Genomic DNA, 14211 nt, shown 5'->3' on the forward strand with positions numbered 1-14211 from the left:
CTGGTAATTTCCCAGTTTAAACCTTTGTCAGCCATAAATCGGAAAAAACAAAACAAAGATTAGGTTAATTTTCACAGAAGAAAAATGTTGATGTAACCCGGCGGCCTGCTGCCTCAGTCTCCCACTCCCGGGTTGGACAGCAGTGGAGGAGACCAGTTTAGGCCAGTCCTATGGGCAGTGGAAGGATGCCCAAGAAGGAGCTAACTAAGTCGGTGCCATTTCAGCACTAAATTCTATTCCTTATTTGACAAAGGGGGGGAGCAGGTAAAAACTAAAATGGTTGGAATGTGATAGAAGAAGCAGTTAAATCAAACTTTTGCGTGGGAAAGTTAAATCTCAGATAAGCTGTAACTTCTGAAGTATCCAATCTATGGAAAAACAGGAAGAGCTTGCATGCTAGGCTTAGGGGTATAAATTGTGTCATTTTTCTTTGTTCGGGGCACCAGCCATATCTGGCTCTGCGCCCCTTCTTGCAAGATTGAGAATAAAGTATTTTCTTCTCCACAATCTGGTGAGCCTTATTTTCTTCCAGAAGATTTCTTTCCAACAAAATAAGGTAATTAGTGGCTCTATTAACAAATTTCAGTAAGTAAAGGAAAGTCCATAAAAACTATGGAGAGATCTTTCCTGGGTTATGATTTTAAAAAATTAAGTAATTGTGTAATGTGTTTTGAAACCTGGAAGTCAGTATGCATGTGTTTTAAAACCTGGTAGTCAGTTATGCTTTTAAATTAATAATTTTCATAACTTAAAGAAAAGAAGTTTTTAGCTTCCTGTAAGGGAAAAAGAGAACATTCCTTGCATAAACTATTATGGTTTCAATTTTATTTAACTTGAGTGTAATCTCCCATAGTTAATTTATAAACTAAATTAACATGTACAAAATCTTTAGTGAGTGAAATTAGGCTGAAGGAAAAAGATTGTAGATATGCTCTCTTAAATAAAGAGTAAATTTCTTTCATTGGTAATTGTAATTTAGTAAGTTTATTTAAACATGAGGTGGCTAGTCAATGTGGTTATAGTCAATTATAAAGAGTTTGTAAAACATCTTCCAAACTGAAAATGTTTAAATAGTTCTAGTTGTAGAAGTCATTGTTAACTAAAGAAACTTAGATTGGTATTGGTAGCAGAAATAACTTCATGATAATAAACCTGTCTGAAGGCCACTGCAAAATACACATTTAAGTAAATGGTAATAAAAAGTTGTCTTGATTCTATTGGAAAAATTGTTTTCATTCTAACAATGAAAAATAATATTTTTCCTCTATTACTAAAGTAAAGCACCTACTGTTATCTTCATAGTAAAATTGTGTAAGTAAATAGTCATTTGATATATGTATTGCGTTAAGTTGTTTAAAATATATATAAAGCAAGGAATAAACTTTAACATTGTCAAACTCTTGTGCATTTGAACCAGGCCTTGTATACATTACAGGTGGCCTCTCCATGTGAGTTATTGGCTAGGCTGGTCACTGACCCCTCAATTGAAAATATGTGCTATATCAGTCTCTGGTTCTGCTCCTGAAGTTGATGGAAACTATATTGCAGTTTCAAGCTCCTGCAGCCAATAATGACTCGGTACAGCCAAGTGTACAATGGATATCGCCTCCAGACTGGCACTGTTCCATGGTGCCAGAGAGCACTATGCACCAGGCTAGTAGAATACTGGAAAATCTCTGGAAAACTGGAAGGATGCTGCAACTTGCTCACTGCGTTGAAGAACATGCTAAGTGGAGCCATGATACCAGGAGACTGTAAGTAAAACTTAAAAACAATTGGCATTATGGCCTGCTCTCATGGAGAAATAACATGTAAAGTATTACAAACCTGAAACTCAAAACTAATAATGGCAACTCTGAATCCTTATGCATTAAGTAATACATTAGTTAATATTAAGTGCTGTACTTTTATCCTGTACTAAATATATGCCTAATAATTGTAATGTTATCTTTTCTATTTTGGATCAAGTGCAGAAGTATATTAGACATGTTAAATTCCTGGTAAAATCATTTTCTAAACAGTTAATAACATGTCTATAGAATAAGGTGGCAGTCTCAGCCAGTCTCAAGTTAGCAAAAGTGAGGCTTGCTTGCTGATGGTGAGTCACCTATTGAACAAGTCAAAATTGCTAGAAATTGTACAATGAAAACCAAGGTGTAAAAATCTTTATTCTGTAGTTCTGATCACTCCCACAGGTGAAAACTAAGAGTATTTCCAAATTAGTGTTCTAATCCTGCGTGAAGCCAGTTGCCCAAGGAGTGCCAGTTCACCAGGAGCATCTGACAGAGTGAATGAGTGTCAATCATTGAACAGCTTGGAATGTGTCTTCAGACAAAGCTAAGTGTCTGTTGCAATTTCTCTCTAAAGATGGATAACTTAAAAAAGAATATATATGCTGTTCCCACCAGCTTTTAAGGAATGCCATCTTTATAGGCATCTAATCTTGTCTATCTCTGTAATCCAATGTGTCCTCTTTTAAAAACGGGTATTCCAAATTTTTAATTAAGTTTGTTTCTTTCAGAGTGAACATCTTATTAACCATATGAAAACTTCATCCAACTTCGTACAGAATGCCAGATCCATCTTCCTCCAGTTAGAATAAATTAAAGAGTTTTACACCTTATTAGGCAATGACTACAGCCCATGGCCAGCAGGAAGCAGTTACAGAAAAGAGATCGTCTCCCTTCAGCATCCCTTTTAAATTAAAGGTGTAAACTCTTTAAGAGTAAAATAAAAGTAATAGATGGATCTGGAACCTGACTGGAAATCCACGTGAGTGCCAGTGGCAGCAGAATAACTGCGGGAGGCCCCTGCCCAAGATTCTGCTGTCCAGAATGAAAAGTTCTAAACTTCTAAAAACGGTCCTTGATGCTGTACTAAAGACTGATAAATAATCAGTCAAGACAACAAACAGTCATCCACCTCATAGCTACAACAATAATTATGCCAAAGCTTAGCAAGTAAACTTTGACAAAGGGGGGGAATGATGTGGGCTATGGGTGGAAGGCTCTTTGTCTCTTCAGAGATAACTAAGTTATTTGACTTGTGGGTGTGGAACGGTAAGAGGCTGCAGTCCTGCCCTTAGGGACGGTGACAGCAGGCTCCAGTCCCAGGAAATGTTTAACAAAGCAAGGGCTATAAACTTTAAGTATTTAGGGGAAATGCAAAAACCAAGGCTTATCTAAAATGTCTGGAGTCCTTGCTAAAAGCTTACCTAAGATGTGAAAGAGATATATGCTAATTGAAGCCTATTGAGAACTGAAACAAAGGGACCATTTGGCCTTTCCTCTCTGTATAAAAGACGTTTGAAAATCTTGTTCAGGGCTCGGGATTCAAACAGAAAGCTCCCGAGTCCGGCCGGCCGTCAATAAACCATTTTTCCTTCTCAAAATCATTCCTGAGTCCTGGCCTCTCTATTCTCAAATAATTGAACTTCTCTTAAATTCCACAACAATAGGGCAAAACTTCTGAAAATACAAAAAGAAATATATAGAAACACCACAGAACAGAAAGTTTTCATTCATATAGTTTAATCCAAAATCAAACAAGCATGGTTACATTTTTAAAGAGAATGTATCCAGAGATAGAGAGACAGAGGATCCTAAAAATCATCACGAACCCCTGCCAGACCATTTTTGAGGTACAGAATGTCCTTCCAAATATTATTTGACATTCTAACAAGTAGGAAAATACATACAGGCAAATGTTAGGTCAAGAGAAAGCAAAAGATATGTTAATAGCTGGAAAATAACAAATTAAACACTGACCATTGAGATCTAAGGGATTTTGCCTCAACTTAAGCTCAGAGAAAAGGTCATAGTTCTAAAAACATTCAAATTGCTAAACGTTCTTAATTCAAAATTATAAAGACACATACTGCCCACAGGAGGCAAGACTGTGAGGCATGGGGGAACTCTCAAACATTTTAAGAAGGAAGTATAAATTAGTAAAACTTTTTGCAGAGCACTATCTATCAAAATGAAAATGAACATACCCTCTAGCTTAGAAATTTTACTTGTAAGAATGTATACATTGAAGACATGTAAAAGTTATGTTTATAATGATTTCACTGTTTATCAAAGTAGAAATTTAGAAACAATTAAATGTCCTGCAGTGGGGTTTTGGAAAATTATGATTATTGAAACTCATGGAATACCATGCTAGTATGAACCCATTAAAATGATCAGGTAAATAAGAAATAAACAAGGTAAAGAAAGTATGATTCTCCTTGGAATAAAAACAATTATAAATATATGTATGTGTGTATGTAATTATATAGAAATATTTTGTAATGATACATATAAAATGTTAAGAATGACTACAACTTGTTAATGGTTTAAGAGGATTAAGTTTACATGGCTTTTATTTTACAGTAAGGCTTTCTTATCTATAAAATACACACCATTTAAAATGGTCTCTAGATTATTAGGAGTATGGTGCAAAAATTTAAAAATAGGAATTCTCATCAAGATTTATAAATTTGGCAATCACCTAAGAGTCTAGAAATCTGAAACCAGTTGAGTAAATTTTGGTCCAAGTATAGAATGAAACACAGGGGAATGTTTTCAAAAATGATGTAAATGAGTATTTATTGGTGAAAAATGTTAGTGACATAACGTTAGATTTTTTAAAAGGCAGACTCCAAAGTGTGTAGCCCTGGTACAAAGTAATCCTGTTAGCAAACTTCGCGCATGGAATGGACCTTACATGGGCCTGAATTCTGAGCCTGCTAAGGTCTCTTCTGAGATATTGACTTTCCATCCATCGAGTGTTTCAGTAAACATCCAGGAACATGCTGAGTGAGTCTGCTGACTGCACTCGGTGGGGGCAGACATGGACGGAAATGCCTAGCACAGCTGGGCTGGGTATGCCTGCAGGTCGGAGTGAATCCCCCAGTGAGCCTGGCAAGGCAAGCTTCTGCATGGAGGGGTCCTCGTTCTTTACATGGTATCATTCACGGTGTACGTTCAACCTTGGGCACTTTGGAAAGGACACCCCCATTTTATGCTATTAAATGATCTCACTAAATTTTTGTAACCTTTACTTTAAGGAATTTTACATTATCTAGCTGTATCTATGTCTTTCTGTCAATTTTAACAGCACACTGTTGTTATATCTATGCAGTGGGCATGGAGTTGGGGTAGAGAGGGATATGAGAAAATAGGTTAACATGTTAATATTGTCTGTGTCTTGTGTAGGAATGATGACATAAGTGATTTTTATCTTCCTTTTGCTTATTTTTATTTCGTGACTTTTCTAAAACGAGTATGTATTACTTGAATAATTTTAGTTATTTAAAAGGGAGCTTTAAAAGAACACAGAAGAACTCCAGTTTTGTTTGGGCATATCTATCTATCTATCTATCTATCTATCTATCTATATTAACCAAATTAGTTGTGGTTAATGTCTTATGGAAGTGAGATTATGATTTTTATCCTTCTTTAGGTTTTCATGTATTTTTAAAATTCATAGTAAGAAAAATGTCACTAATTAATTTATTAAGAGGGTTCTCATATTGGAAATGCTAGGAATCGTGGTGTAGGCGCTTGTCACTCGAAGTTTGGTTCACAGATCAGCAGTGCTGACATAACCCAGGCAGTGCAGAGACTCAGACCCCACCCCAGATTTTTCCATTCTGTATCTGCCTTTGAGCAATAACCTAGCTGCTTCCTACGCATGTTAAAGTCTCATAAGAACAGGCATACGTGAAAATTCACTACACAGAGATTTGGATTTCATCCATGTTATCATAGTTCTTTAGTTCATCTTTACATATTCTGATTGGTACTGAAAGTTTCTACAGTTTAGAAGTGATTGAGGTCAGATAATGACCACTTATTTCTAACATTTAATCACTCCAGGGATATTTTTATAGGATTTATTTTAAGTGATACTTTGATTTAAAAAATCCATACTTTAGAAGGCTCTAAATGGCCTGTTTGGAGAATGGAATAGATAGAGGGAAGGTGGGGACAGGTATGAGGGGGGAGAACCTTTGACAATAACCCTCAATGGGAGTAGAGATAAGAGGTGCTGAGATATAAAAGTCATGAAGAGGGATAAAAGGTAGGTATGTTTTTCTTTATCAAATCAGTTTTGTTCATCATTGATTATTTTGATTATGAAAGGATTTATTAATAACTTATACCTATATGTAGCTTTAGATTTTATAAAGAAATACACATACATTGTCTAATTTTATATTTACCACCACCTGATGAGAAAGGCATTTTACAGAAGAGCATTATGGTTCAGAGGAATTAACATACTGCTAACGATGTCTGATCTAATCAGTGATAGAATTATAGGTCAAATCCCCTTCTGTACCAACAGCCAAGAATAAGGTAAGGAAGATCCATTCTTACGACTCTTTCTTAAACGGTGTCGGTCTCTGGCTAGAACCCCACTCACTCATGCATGTGTCCTTATCACCTTCTTCAGCCCAGGACTGTGATGGGTACTAGGCAGAAAGCAAAGAAACATAACACATGGGGCCCACCACCAAGGAGCTTATGATTTTCTGAGGATGGACTCCGTTTCTGTACTTTATACTTACTAAATTCGTTATGTCAGGCATTCATGTCCTCACCCTAGGAACTTGACATATCCCATAATGAGTAAGTATTCATTCTGGGAATCACTTTTCCTTAATTTTAGCTGGAAAACTTATTTTGTCACAGGCCTAGAGACTTATCCAATAGAGAAACCATCATGTTTATATCAAAAGAGTGAGTCCATTTCTATCAGGACACATTTTTCTTTCAAATGATCCTTTCATTGTGATATCAATGCTTAGCCACAGAAAACAGAAATAGTATTTCCCAGACTAACAACCCCAGACTGCTTCAAATGGAAAACTCTCTTGATTATTTAGCATGTCTCTGTTCTGAAGGGCTGCACTCCAGAGAGCAGAAAACAGCATTAGTCAGCCAGTTCTGCTGTTCCCAGTTAGAAATGACTGCTCAGTAGTGCCACCAAAGTAGCAGGTTTTACTGTTTTGCCTAATTGGTTGCTAGATTCATTAACATCACTGAAAGGTTTAGTTTTTAAAAAAAGTGCTTTCAATAATGAATGGTCTAATGAAAATAGTGTTAGTTTTCATAAATGCTAACTAGAAAATGTTATTAAAATTTTTCCTTAGAACTCAGTCCTCTAAGCACAGGCAAGTCCTTCCCAACCTTATTTGCATGCATTTACTTGTCCTGTTGGTGGCCCCAGATGTGAGCCCTATAGGCAACAAAGCAGAGTGGTTAAGAGGATGAGTCTGGAACCATATTTCATGATTTGACTTGAGATTTTTCCAAATATTAGCTGTGTGCACATGGGCAAGTTACTTAACTTCACTGTGATTCGGCTCACTCATCTGTAAGAGAATGATAATAGGATCTCATAGAGTTGTCAAGAGAATTAAATGGCATCACATATCTATGGTGCTTAGAACAGTGTCTAGCATACAGTTAACACTGTATAGCCACTGGCTAGTATTAAAAGGTACCTAGTCTGGAACGGAAGTCCAAGCATCTTCCCTCAGTAGGAATAAAAGATTTCCACATATTCTATGTGACACCGCCAAGTCTTTGCCCCTATAGAAGAGTTTGACACAGTCAAAATAGTACCAAAAGAGGAATTAGGAGTTATGTTAGCAGTTCTAATTCTGCTATTAATTAGACTGGGGGTTTATGGATAAATTTCTTATGTATATAGTCTTTCATTTGTAAAAGAGGACATTAAAGTCATTAATCTTGAACTTCCCTTTCAGTTCTAAGTTTCAGTGATTCTGAGCTTTTGTTTAGGGCTTCACTTAGGATGAGATAGGGTTGGCATGACTGATAATAGCTAATAATTACATGTATAACATAATAATTTATATTTGAAGCTGAAAGGGAAAAACACTTTTTAAATTGCCCTACCTAACAGCTTACAGCTATTCATTACCAAGCCTATTTCAAATATCTGGTGCTTTTATCACTGGACACAGAGTCTACTGGATTGGAGCTAACTGGACCCTTTGTATAACTCACTCCAGAGAGTAGATATCACCATCTCCAGGAAAGAGCCTAAAGCGTCCCTAGGAAGCTGACACTGAAACAGGAGGGCTACTGTCATAACGATTTCATGATTCCATGGAGACTAGTGGATGGCCAGAGCAGTGCAGCTGCAGAAGGCTGAATCTTGGCCAGCAGCTCATTATGCTGCTGAAGGAACTAGGCTTGAACTGAGGTGGCTTGCCGCTCAGGAGTCTTTGATGACCCCCACATGGCTTATTCAGCAGATGCTTTAGTTTGTGTGGTGACAGGTCGTTTATGTGGATCTAATAAAATCACTTCTGATTCGTGTCAGGGCAGGATGTTTAAAAATACATATATGCCATCCACAGCTTTCTATAATATTAGAGGGTGAAAGTCCTATCCAATATGAAATGTGGGCGGTTGTGTTGGTGATGTTGATGTGGTTGGATCCTGACCCTCATGATACTGTCATCCTGGGATACCTATGCATCTGGAACTCCCTTAGGCTATGGTATTTGCATGGAAGAGAGCCCATTCATATGTGAACAAAGACTTCCATGGTTTATAATCCTCACACTGCCACCCACCCTCTGATACCACAAACAGTAGGATCATCCGTAAAAAATCCCTGCTGAGAGGCGGATGCTAAGTGACCAGCACTGTAACATTATAAATTATACCACTGGGTGTGCTTGAGATAGGCAGAACTGTGAATGGTAAATTTCCTTCCTTCTTCAGTGAATTACTTTAGCAGTGCAGATTTTGATTATGATATGAAAAAAAAATTGAGAATAGTTGGGAAAATTCTGTATATCAGCACTGTCCAATAGAACTTTCTGCAATGATGCAGATCTCTGTGCTGTTCAATAAGGTAACCACTAACCATATGCGGCTATGGAGCTCTTGAGACGTAGCTAGTGTTTTTGAGAAACTGAATTTTTAATAAAATTTAGCTTTAATTCCTTTAAATAGTGTGGCTAGTGGTTATGATTTCAGATAGGACAGCTATGGATCATAAAAATCAGAACACTTGAGTTGTTACCATTTTATAAATATTTGAGGCCAAGTCCTCTATCTTTATTCCCACTATTTTTTATTAAAATCACTTGAAAAGAAAGTTTACATTCGAATTTCCAAACTTGGCATTGATTGATCCTGTGCAAGTCTAGCTCCAAGGAAAAGTAGATGAAGTCTGTGTTTTTCTTCTGTGCCTTTTCTTACCATTAGTTTTCTCTTTTGATGCCATCAACTCCTCCTTACCTTTTCTAACCGTCATGTACCACACCAAGTTACGGTCTCCTTATGTTTTGCTTTACTGCTTATAAACTAGGCTATTAGCAGATGTAATATCCCCCAGGGGAATTTTCATTGCAATATGTGGCTTCTGAAGACCAAACAATGTCTTTGAACCCCAAAGTCACTGCTTTTCAAAATGCATTTTTAGAATACCTGGCATTGGACTCACTTTGGGGAAGTGCAGATTTAAAATGTGAATTCCTGCACCCCATCCCAGATGCTCTGATTGAAAAAAAATCTCTGGGAGAAAGAATCACTCATCTTAGAAACCAGCAGATTAGGTCTGAGCACAGAATTTAACCAGACTGCCTCAGTCTCAATTTCATTTTCAGTCCTTACTAGGTGTTAAACCTTGAGTAATTGACAGAACCTCTTTGTGCTTTTATTTTCTCTCCTGTGGAATGGGGATAATCATAATACTTACCACAGGGTTGTTGTGAGGAATAAATCAGTTGATATATGTGAGGTTCTTAAAAGAGTCCCTGGTGCATATTAAGCATTAGCTTAGCTATCATTACTGTTACTTTCAGTAAGCAATTTGGATGATTTTTATACAGTTAGGGGTGAAAGGAAAAATGTGAAAACAGTAGTAGAATAGGGAGCCCAGATGGCATAGTGATAGTTCCTATCGTTTGTTTCCGTGTCTTCAGCTGTAAAATAAGATAGAAATATTTGTTCAGATATAAAAAACAAATGTGAAAGCCCTTTACATCTCATGCAAAGCAGTACTATGGCTTACACATGAGTATACTTGATTGGCATTTTTGAACTGAATGAGTTGCTCAGGGGCTATCAAACAGACAAAGTATCACATTGGGGGGCTGCAAGAAGGAAGATTCAAACCCATGTTTACAGGAGGGAGGAAGGATATCCTCATGTGAGTGCAACTTACAAATAGTTGTGCTTATAACACCTAAATATTTTCAGTGGAATCATTTCACACACCAGGTTATAAAGCCTTTCATTTCACAAATCACATACACCTGCCAAATGGGACAGGCACTTTTCCCTTGTCAGCAAGCTTGAGTGAAAGCTTTGCTGATCATCATCCTGCCAGCTAGAAAATGGATCTCACCAACAATTTATTCTGGAAGTGAGAAGCTCCTTGCCTCTGGGACAGATTATAAAATGGAGTCATTTTACTCCTGACACTTTCGGAGTCAGTTACTCCTTTTGGGACAACTCAAGATCCACGTACCGTGCCTTTGGCAAAAAAACATTTTCTACAAGCTTACTGGCTAACACCTCACAGAGGAGTTTTATTTAAGGTCTGTGTGGAACCAGAAACTGAAAACCAATAAATTGACACTTTCTAGAGAACAGACAATATCTCAAGGGAGCAGCTGGCAGATTTTCCCCTTTTTCTTTCAATATCATAACTCGCTATTGTTTTAAGTGGATGATTAAATTCTGAAAGTAGCGTATGGGTAAATTTTGACATTTTCTATCTTCTGAAATAGACACTCACCCCTAACTTTATTTCAACAGTGCATGGTATTATTCTATTTCTACTAAAAAATCCATACATTCTGCCCTCCTTTGAACTGAAATACCTTTTTTAAGGTTTTACATGTTTATGATTTAAAGCATTTTTCTTTGATATATGATTTTGCTTTAGAGCTTACTTTAGAAAAACAAAGACCAGTCTAATTGCGCATTAACTGTATCTCTACCATTTCCAGAGGCCTGTTCGGTTTTAGGTTTCCCTTAGGCATGGATCATCTAGCTGCTCTAGAAGGGGTCTTAGAAAATTGAACCTGTGGTACCTCTGGTATAAAGGATCCCTGAGAGCTCTGGTCAGCACAGACACCAAACCAAGGTAAGCCTCTGACATCTTCAAGAGATAATAATAGATTCTTCTATTAGCAGGAAAGAATTGCCAGAAGGTTTCCAACAGGCCTTATCTTCCTGAGAGCCTATGAATAGAATATCAACCAGAGTCTGACTAGAATCAACAAAGTCAGCTGAGGAGTACAGTCTGTTCTCAAGAAGGCCAAATTGACAATTCATGAGTCTGGTTCATGACTGGACAGGCTTCAGGGTGTAGCGAGGCAGCCACTGAAAATACTGCTATTTATCTATTCTTAATCACATCATGTTACTAGAAAGTCTTAAAAACTTATTTTTTATTTAATTTTCAGATAACTTCCATCATACAAGCATTAAAATAAAATAAATTCAAGCATATTGAGAGAGAATACTTGATTTAACCCTCCTTTCTCCATCAACATCATACTTTTAAAGTAAGTATTTTCCACAGCCCCAGGGAAAGAAATACCATCATCTTAAAGCAAAGAGAAACAAAATGTTAATTCTTGCATTCTGAGGGTCTAATGGCTCAGTCTAGGCAATTTGAGGGCCGTTTAAGAAAATTTCAGGGTAAAGCACTACAGGCCATTTTTGCATTATTGGCTTACTGCTCCAAAGCCTCTGTGTAGGTGTGACTTCAACTAAAGTGGGTCTTCTGATTATGGGAGCTCATAGACAACTTAAGAATGAAATGAAAGCAATGGACCCAAACATAGTTTTAAAAAACCATGTATGTACAAATACAAAGCATTGGACATAATTTTAGGAGGTACTTAGACATCATGAAGTCCATCCATAGATGCCATAGGTTAAGAAAGAAACCTAATTTGAACTAAAATTATAAGGTAGCCTAAAAGGAAAAGACTTTGGAATATGACAGATCTGAATTCACCCTTGTCTCTGTTACTGACTTTGTGAAATACCTTATCTAGACCTCACCTCTCTCGTCTGTAAAATGAGGATTATAAAGCATTCATTTCCTAGAGTTTTGCAAGGATTAGGTGAGGTGATACATATAAAAATTGCATAGGCCTAGCACATAGATAACATTCAAAGTAGGCACTATAAATCATCTGAAAACAAATATAGATGAAATTCTACAAGATGGAGAATTACTCTAGCTAAAATTCTCTTTTCACCCCATCCCAGAAGAGACCCAAGAAGTAAACAAAGTATTTGAAGAAAAAGAGACAAAGACTGAAATAAAATTGTGCAGGTACATCCGAGGAACATGGTATCATGGATGGGAGGATGAGGAGAACTTTTCACCTGGATTTTTTTTTTTCTCTTACCAAATTATCCTGGTCATATGATTGCCTTAGGGACAGAAAAACAGAATTTCCTACCCTGTGTCACTGGGTCAGCAGATAACACTCAGGCCACACAGGAGACTAACTAGAATTAGGAGAGATAACAAAAGGGCTCCATGGTTGTGACAAGCTGTTAGCATCCACCATACCCATCCTGGGCATTAATCACCTACAACTGAGGGAAGAGTCATTTGGTGAAGAGATAGCAAAGCAAGATGGTCAAGTCTGAACTGTGGCACAGTGGGCTCTCTGCCCAGGTGCATGGAGCCCTACCCACATTTGATCCTTAGGAGCAGCACAACTAAGAACTTGGGCCTCCATTTTTACCAAACCAGCCAAAGGAAAACAAACTGAAAGGCAAAGTAAACCAGACATCTGAGGAGCATAACAAAGACAAAAATCAACGCAAACACTAGGGAAACCAATATTAAAGTACTGCTAATTGTAAGCAACAAATCAAAGTAAAACTATAAAATTCTCAAATAATTAAGAGAGAATATTTGGAATATGAAACAGAAACATAATCAGCTATAAATAAAAAAAAAATGGGCATACGGAGTGTGAAAAATATGTGAGTTTAAATAAAGAATTATTAATACATCAGATAAATAACAAAAAGAATACAGGCAAAGAATGAACTACTGGAAAGTAGGCTGGAGAATTCTCCCAAAATGAAGAGAGAGATGGGGAAAAAGTCAAGCAATATGGAAGCAGCAATAGCAATATCAAAGTATAAATAAAAGTTGTTCCAAAAGGAAAGAAAAATGTATACAGATAGAAGAAAGGAAATATTTTAGAAATGACACCTAAGAATTTCTCCAACTGATAAAGAATGAAAAACTTCAGATTGAAAGGACTTTAAATTGAAACAGCATAGAAAATGAGAAACCCAAACCTAGAAACATTGTTGTGAAAACTATGGACATTGAAGGCAAAGAGAAAAACCAGAAAGTTTCAAGAGAGAAGAGTAGCTCACTCATAAAGTAAAACAAATCATATTGACATCAGACTTTAAAAAGCACAGGAGTGTAGAATAGATTGAAATAATAATTTCAAAATGTTAAGGAAATAACATCTTGATTTTAAACAAAAAATCCATCAATGTGTTGCTATATTGGATATGGAAAGGCTCAAAATCTGGCAAAATGTTGTCATATGTGGTGATTGAGAAACTTACTTCAAAACAAAATTTTTTTAGGAACTTGGCAAACCATTCTAAACTTTATATAGAAGAATAAGATACATAATTAGCTAAATCATCTTTCCAAAAGAAAATTAAGAGTGTATGAAGGGCTTAGAGGGTGAGATTCTCATGATCAGATATTAAAATGTAACTAAAGATGTAGTAATTTAAAAAACAGTATATTATTAACTCAAGAACAGGCAAACCAATGGAACAGAATATAGTTTGAAGTCAAATATGACACCTCAAAGCAATACTAAAAAGGATTGTTTATAAATGGCATTGGGAAAATGGGCTCACCATATGAAGAAAAGCAAAGCTAAACTTGTTCATTACCATAGTTGGCAGACAGGTTAAAAACCAATATGTGAAAAATAAGAAGATAAAAATATAGAAAAAAGAATTTGTAATTTAGCCATAGAAAAAAATTATTAAATAAAACTTAAAAATACAAACTGTCAGGCAAGAAAAAATGATGGCTTTTATTTCATCAAAATTAAAGGTTTCTTTCTAATGAAGGATAACATAAAATCAATAGACATGAGGCATACTAGGAAATACATTTGTAAATCAATAAGAAAAAGATGCAAAACAGTAAGAAAAT

Source organism: Dasypus novemcinctus, chromosome 7 (genome assembly GCF_030445035.2).
Source record: "Dasypus novemcinctus isolate mDasNov1 chromosome 7, mDasNov1.1.hap2, whole genome shotgun sequence".
Classification (NCBI taxonomy): Eukaryota; Metazoa; Chordata; class Mammalia; order Cingulata; family Dasypodidae; genus Dasypus; species Dasypus novemcinctus.